The 6,000-nt window shown below is 36.7% G+C and overlaps 1 protein-coding gene across 1 annotated transcript in view; it reads right to left on the reverse strand.

The window, feature by feature from the left end:
* LOC150103724 (phosphatidylinositol polyphosphate 5-phosphatase type IV-like) overlaps positions 1-1,889 on the reverse strand; it is a 225,112-nt gene extending 223,223 nt beyond the window's left edge. Inside the window, 1 exon segment of the mRNA XM_090396512.1 lies at positions 1,761-1,889. The gene's annotated coding sequence lies outside the window, so the exon portion shown is untranslated.
* Positions 1,890-6,000: the final 4,111 nt, after the last annotated feature.

The following is a 6,000-nucleotide window of genomic DNA, read 5'->3' on the forward strand; positions in this document are numbered from 1 at the left end:
ATAATTTTGTTAATTTTATTATAATATCTTTCATTTTTGCCTATGCCTATTTTGTATTGTATGATGAATGGGTTTTTTGTTATCATTTAATATCTTTTTCTAGCTGGATATCATTTTCTTAACTGCATCATGTTTTCTCATCTCCTTAGTGCTGTCACATGATTAACAAAATTTTCAGTGACACCAATCATGTGACAGGTGCATGTCAGTGAGAATAACCTGGTTTTGTTGATTTCTCAGTTACAGGAGAGCAGCAGCTGCCAACTTGTACTGCAACATCACGTAAAGATACAACCTAAAATCATTCTTACTTCCCCCCCCACCTCTTACAGAGATAATAAAAGCAAGAACCCCTTAATACTCATTTTTTGCCTCCTTTTGAAGCCTCTGTATACCAAGAAGTCTTCTGGCCCTGGTAGTATCTTGCAATTTTATTCAAAACTTATGTTCTGGAACTAACACCAATCCTAAATTGTCATTACAATATTTGATGGCATCTACCTACTACATGGAAGCAAGCCCATTCCAAAAAAAGAGAGAGAAGTCAGCTACCAAACCATCATCCCAATTACCTTGCCTCAGTTCTCTAGGAAATAAAAGAAAAGGTAATTCAAATCCTCACCAGATTCACAGTAACCATCAATATGAATTCTATTACTCTCAATCTACATTAGATCTAGACATTACCCACCTCTAGTCAAAAAATGTGGAATATTCAGGAGAAACCTATAAGGTTAAATTCCAGTGTAGCTGACTGGGTATGGTATATAGGCCTACTTACCAATGCCAAAATACCACAGGGCTCTGTACCATGCTTTATTTCCTACCTCGCATCCTGTCCACTGTCTGTGCTTATCATTACACTCAATTTCTCTTCTTCATTTGACAAGTCTTGCAGCGTTCAATCATCCCAAGCTATCAGACTGTCAAAACCAATGTCCTAACTGCTGATCTCCTTACAATTCCCCAGTGATAGTGAGAATAACCTTGTGAATTGTAGTTTTGCCAAAACAGTTTTACTGTCTTATTTTCCATAAGAAAGATATCAGTTCACTTTCTAATGAATACTAACAGCACTAGTAAATATTTTCTAAGTGACATTTTAGGAGGTGTATTTGACAATCAGAACTGTTGTTATGGTATGTGGTTGAGATACAATTTTTCCGTTTACTCCTTCTAGGCATTGCCTCAGCTGCTTAGTGAGTTACAACAGCCTTGGTAACAATATCTAAGGATTATATTGTGCAAAAGATTTTGTATACCACACAAAATGGCCTAAAGAATACTGAACACTGCAAAATACTTTCATTAGTCATTATATTATAGAAGAATGAGAGATTTTACAAATCGTTAATTGAATGAACCGGGCAAACAATACTGAGAGCAAGAATGGTCAATGAGTGGTATGATAGACTTTGAGTCTCTTGACTCCATGGAGGCCCGAATAATAATAATACGGTTAACAGATGTACGCTTCTCAGACATTACTTAAGAATATCAATAACTGATAACTCGTTGTATAAAGGCACGTAAATATTTAAATATCAATTCGCGGCTGAAGAAAAATAAAACAGACACATCCGAAATCTAATGACACCGTGACATTTGTTTACACAGAACACCGTTGCTAAGCCGCGAGTAAGAAAGAAACATTATAGTAACTAGAAGTCACAAATATATAACTGTCAGTAACATGCTTTCTTACAGTAGTCGTTTATGCACGAAATGTTTTAGAAAAATCCTTATAATACAATATTTACCTGACATGTAAAGTAAACTCTTTTCATAATTTGATACCAAAGCCTATGAAAATGACCAAATTTTTCACTTCGATAAGTCTGCATTTCTCATACGGAAACAAACACACACAACACACATCCTAATCCAAAATCACAAATCGCACGTGTTATTACAATCTAGCACGTGACCTGTATATCAACGCTATCTCACAGCTGTTGGGAGTTTATTTATTTATTTACTTAATAAATAAAATAAAATAATAAAATGATTACTTAAGGCAACGCTGTCGGTGAAGCACGGACAACGTGCCACAAGTCCGAAAACCAATGATATCAGTGAGGCAGTTGACAGGAAGTGAGGGAAATTGAAGGAGTTAAGGCGAGAAACATACATTGAGCGAATATATGAGAGTTACTGGAAGAAGCAACAAATAAGAGTGAGAGAGTAAAATTTCTGCTGCTGTATGATATTAGTGAATTGAGAAAAAGGGTTGCAATTTCGAATCAGTCAATGCAGTTTATAGATGTCTAAAATAAAATTGATGGAAGAAAACTGGTATCTGCCTCATGGGTTGCATATGAATGGTTTGGGAATTAAATATTTGGGGAAGTGTTGTTCAATTTAAAGCTGGAACAGCAAAATCAAGGAAACTAGAGTTGTTATGGAGAATGTGGTCAAACGTGTGTTCGGCTGCCCTCTCCCAGGCCCAATGAGTGGGAATCAGAAATATAATAAAATGCCAAGTTCAGTTTCCCAGATCTAGAATTTAAATTGGTTGATCACACAAGGATAGTGTGGGTCCAAGGGAATGTTGAAATTCATGTATACACATGAATGCTGGAAGCATCAGAAATAAAGGAGATGACGTCTTAGCACTGCTAAGCATGATTCGATAAAAATTATTCCTTGACAGAAGATTATACAGGGATAAAGTGTAATGGGAATTATATTTTCCTGGAAGCACAGAGGAAACATGATGGTAAGGCTATTACTGATGGTAATCAAAGAACCATGACCAGCAAAGGTAGAATGTAAGGAGGATTTAGGGAGCGAATAAAATGGGAATCCAGTTCGCCTCTATCTTACAAGAGAATATCTCATCTAAGGAAGAGGCGAACAGAATAAAATATACTGTGCTGTTGTCCACAAAATATGTTGTATTGTTATTGTTGGTTACTACTATAGATCAGGGAATAAATTAATAAATACAGATCATGACATTATTATCCTTCTTAATAAAGTTGTAATTTAAGCGCAGTGACTGTTCTGCACAGATTTGGTCAGCTGACTTTGTAAAGGATTAGATGAGTCAAAAAGATGTGATGGGTATGTAGAATGCACCATATCAGAACAGATTAAATGTGTGAGGGTTGCACAGTTTAGTTGACAAGTGGAAATGAGAGGGCATGAGACTTTTAAATTGTTGTTGTTGTTGTTGTTGTTGTTGTTAAAATTTAAACATACTATTTGATAATAGTATGTTTCAATGCTAGTATTCAATGCAAAACACGAAAGAATGATAATAATATGATTATTATCATTCTTTTGTGTTTTGCATTTAATACTAGTATAACCTTTTTCGTCTTCACAAAGCTAAACAGTTACAGCTATCGAAACTAGTAGACGATTATGTATAAATGTTTATTAAATCCATGGTCTTAAAAATCAAATAGTTTATAAATGTTTCAATTTTAATGGAAAGGACCAAATAACAATTTTCAGTGTTGTTGTTGTCATTGTTGCTAAACGGACACCTCCATGAAGTCCTAAGACTCATCATAGAAGACCCAGACTATCAACACAATATCTACTATATCTCTCCTTGAAACTAATAACAGACAAAGCATTCACAACGGATACAGGCAACCCATTCAATTCATTTTCCACTCTCCAAGCAAAAAATCGAATCCTCACGCATTTGTTCCAGATACGACCTCTTCTTATGCTTATCTAACCTAGTGCAGAAATATTACCGCTGCATCAATTCTATTAGAAGCTTATATGTTATGGGGAGAGGGCTATAACAAAATCTGTTTCTATCATGCCTCCCATTTTTTGCTTATAAACGAACTTTCACATTCCACAAATCTGCAATCTATTCTCATAGGAACCATTCCACAGACCATTCGCCATCTTTGTCATTTGCCTCTAAATCCATTTCATCATTTCCTTATCCCGAAAAAAAAACAGATGGTCAAATCTGAGCACGGTAATCCAGATAAGCCGATCTGGTTGGCCGAGTGGTCAGCATATCTGCTCTCCAGCCAAAAGGCTGTGGGTTCGAATCTCGTTATGGGCATGGATCTTTGTGATTGTCTAATAAAATACTAGTGGATATGGTGGTGGGCAGTAGATGGCGTTTGTGTAGATGATAGGTTTCACTGTAGTTGGTGGAATGAGTGGTGGAGATGGAGAGTTGTAGAGCAGGTGCCCTCCTTCAATGAGTCCCTGGACTCCCTGAACATGTTATGTAATAATAACAAAAATCAAATCAAAATCAGCTAACGCCTTTTAATTCCTGTATAGGGAGTAGGCGAGGCCGTTTTAGCCCTGTCTAACTTTTGGAGACTAAGTAGGCAGTTCAATCTCCACTGGTACCCAATTAGAGATTGAACTGCCTACTTACACCAGGATATATTTAATGTCTGAAATAATGTGGGTTCTACGGTCTATTTTCTTGAGTTTACGGGACGAAAAACCCGAGTTTCCAGGATAAAAAACCAGCTTGCCCATGCCAGAGATTGACTAACTCGGGAACCGGTCGAAAAAAAGACAGAAAAAATTTCCTCTAGTCGCCGACTAGATTCAAAAGCAAGTCTTCCTTCGTTCCTTCGTGCGGTCAAGCACTGTAGTGTGCAAACGCCACATCCATGAGCTAGTATGGTCAGATTTAGGCTTATAATGAGGAATGAAACTCCCTTCTCTTCGTGTTATTGTTTTCTTCAATAACCAAGTAATCCTATGAACTACGCTGGCGCCTTCAGAAATATGCTTCTAAATTCGGCTCTCTATCTAGCAGCATCCCACCCCCACCCCAAATCCCTGACTTCATCAATTTTATGGAGTACAGTCCCCTTAGAGCTTGTAATCTTTGTATCCCTAAATGCATAACTTTACTCTTTAACACATTAAATCGACAGCCATTATTTTTGTCCACACCAGCATATTCATATCATCCTGCAAGCTATCTACATCAGATAGCTTGCAGGATGCCACATATTAGTGATGTGGCACCGAGCCCTGTGCCATCACTAATAACCTGCATTCTCCTTGATTCTACAATACTATATACTACTTTTTGGTGACTGTCTATCAGCCAACGTTTTATCCATGTCACAAATGTCATATCCATTCCCATTTGTTACAGTTTGCATAACAGAGTTCCATGCGGTATCTTGTCAAACACCTTTGCAATATGTAGCAGTATTATAGTGTAGAAATTCTCTTTATCTAACTCATCTGTCATACTGTATATAAAAATTTAACAGATTACTCAGGTATGACCGACCCTTCACAAATTCATGCTGCCTCTCATAGAGTATCAAATACTTATCAGCCCATTACTGTATTCTATTTTTGACCAACTTGTACAGTACTTTTACCACGACTTCTGAGATACCGGTTGGATTATAATTTACTATCAGACTTAGATTCTCCTTTATGCAAAGGAATTATATTGTCCTCCTTCCACTCCCTTGGAACTTTGCCAAAGTAGACTAACCATATTTCCCTGGGACAAAAAAACGGGACGTTTTGATGCCAAAAACGGGACGCTGGTATGCAATATTCTATTCAAGAAAAAGAAAGACGATAAAAAAGTTTTATTACAGAAATGTATTGAGTTTACCATAATTCTTCAGTGACAGAACACATACAAAAATTTATGTAGATGTAGAGTGGCACTGTATTTCACCACGATCGTACCATGAATATTTCTCCGATGAAGAGATCTTACGCAGCAAATTTCGGGCTTTCGACACCTTATCATGAAACTTCACACACCCCATGACAAATTTTGTCTTACAACTAGCCCTCATTGTCTCAGCACTTAATCTAGTTTTCTCCTTTGATTACATACTGTTCATAAAAAAATATTCTCTCAACAGGTGCTGTACTTCCTGGAAGACATAGAATAAACTCTGCAATATTACAAAAATCTTGTAAGTTTAGGCATTTTTCGTTCATTTCAGAAAAAAAATCTGTAGCCATCCATCAGATACAGAAATGGTTTCTTTATTCCATATGTCCAACTGTCTTGCA

Source organism: Typopeltis vanoorti, chromosome 8 (assembly GCF_054136105.1).
Source record: "Typopeltis vanoorti isolate ZY-2024b chromosome 8, IOZ_Tvanoo_1.0, whole genome shotgun sequence".
Taxonomy (NCBI): Eukaryota; Metazoa; Arthropoda; class Arachnida; order Uropygi; family Thelyphonidae; genus Typopeltis; species Typopeltis vanoorti.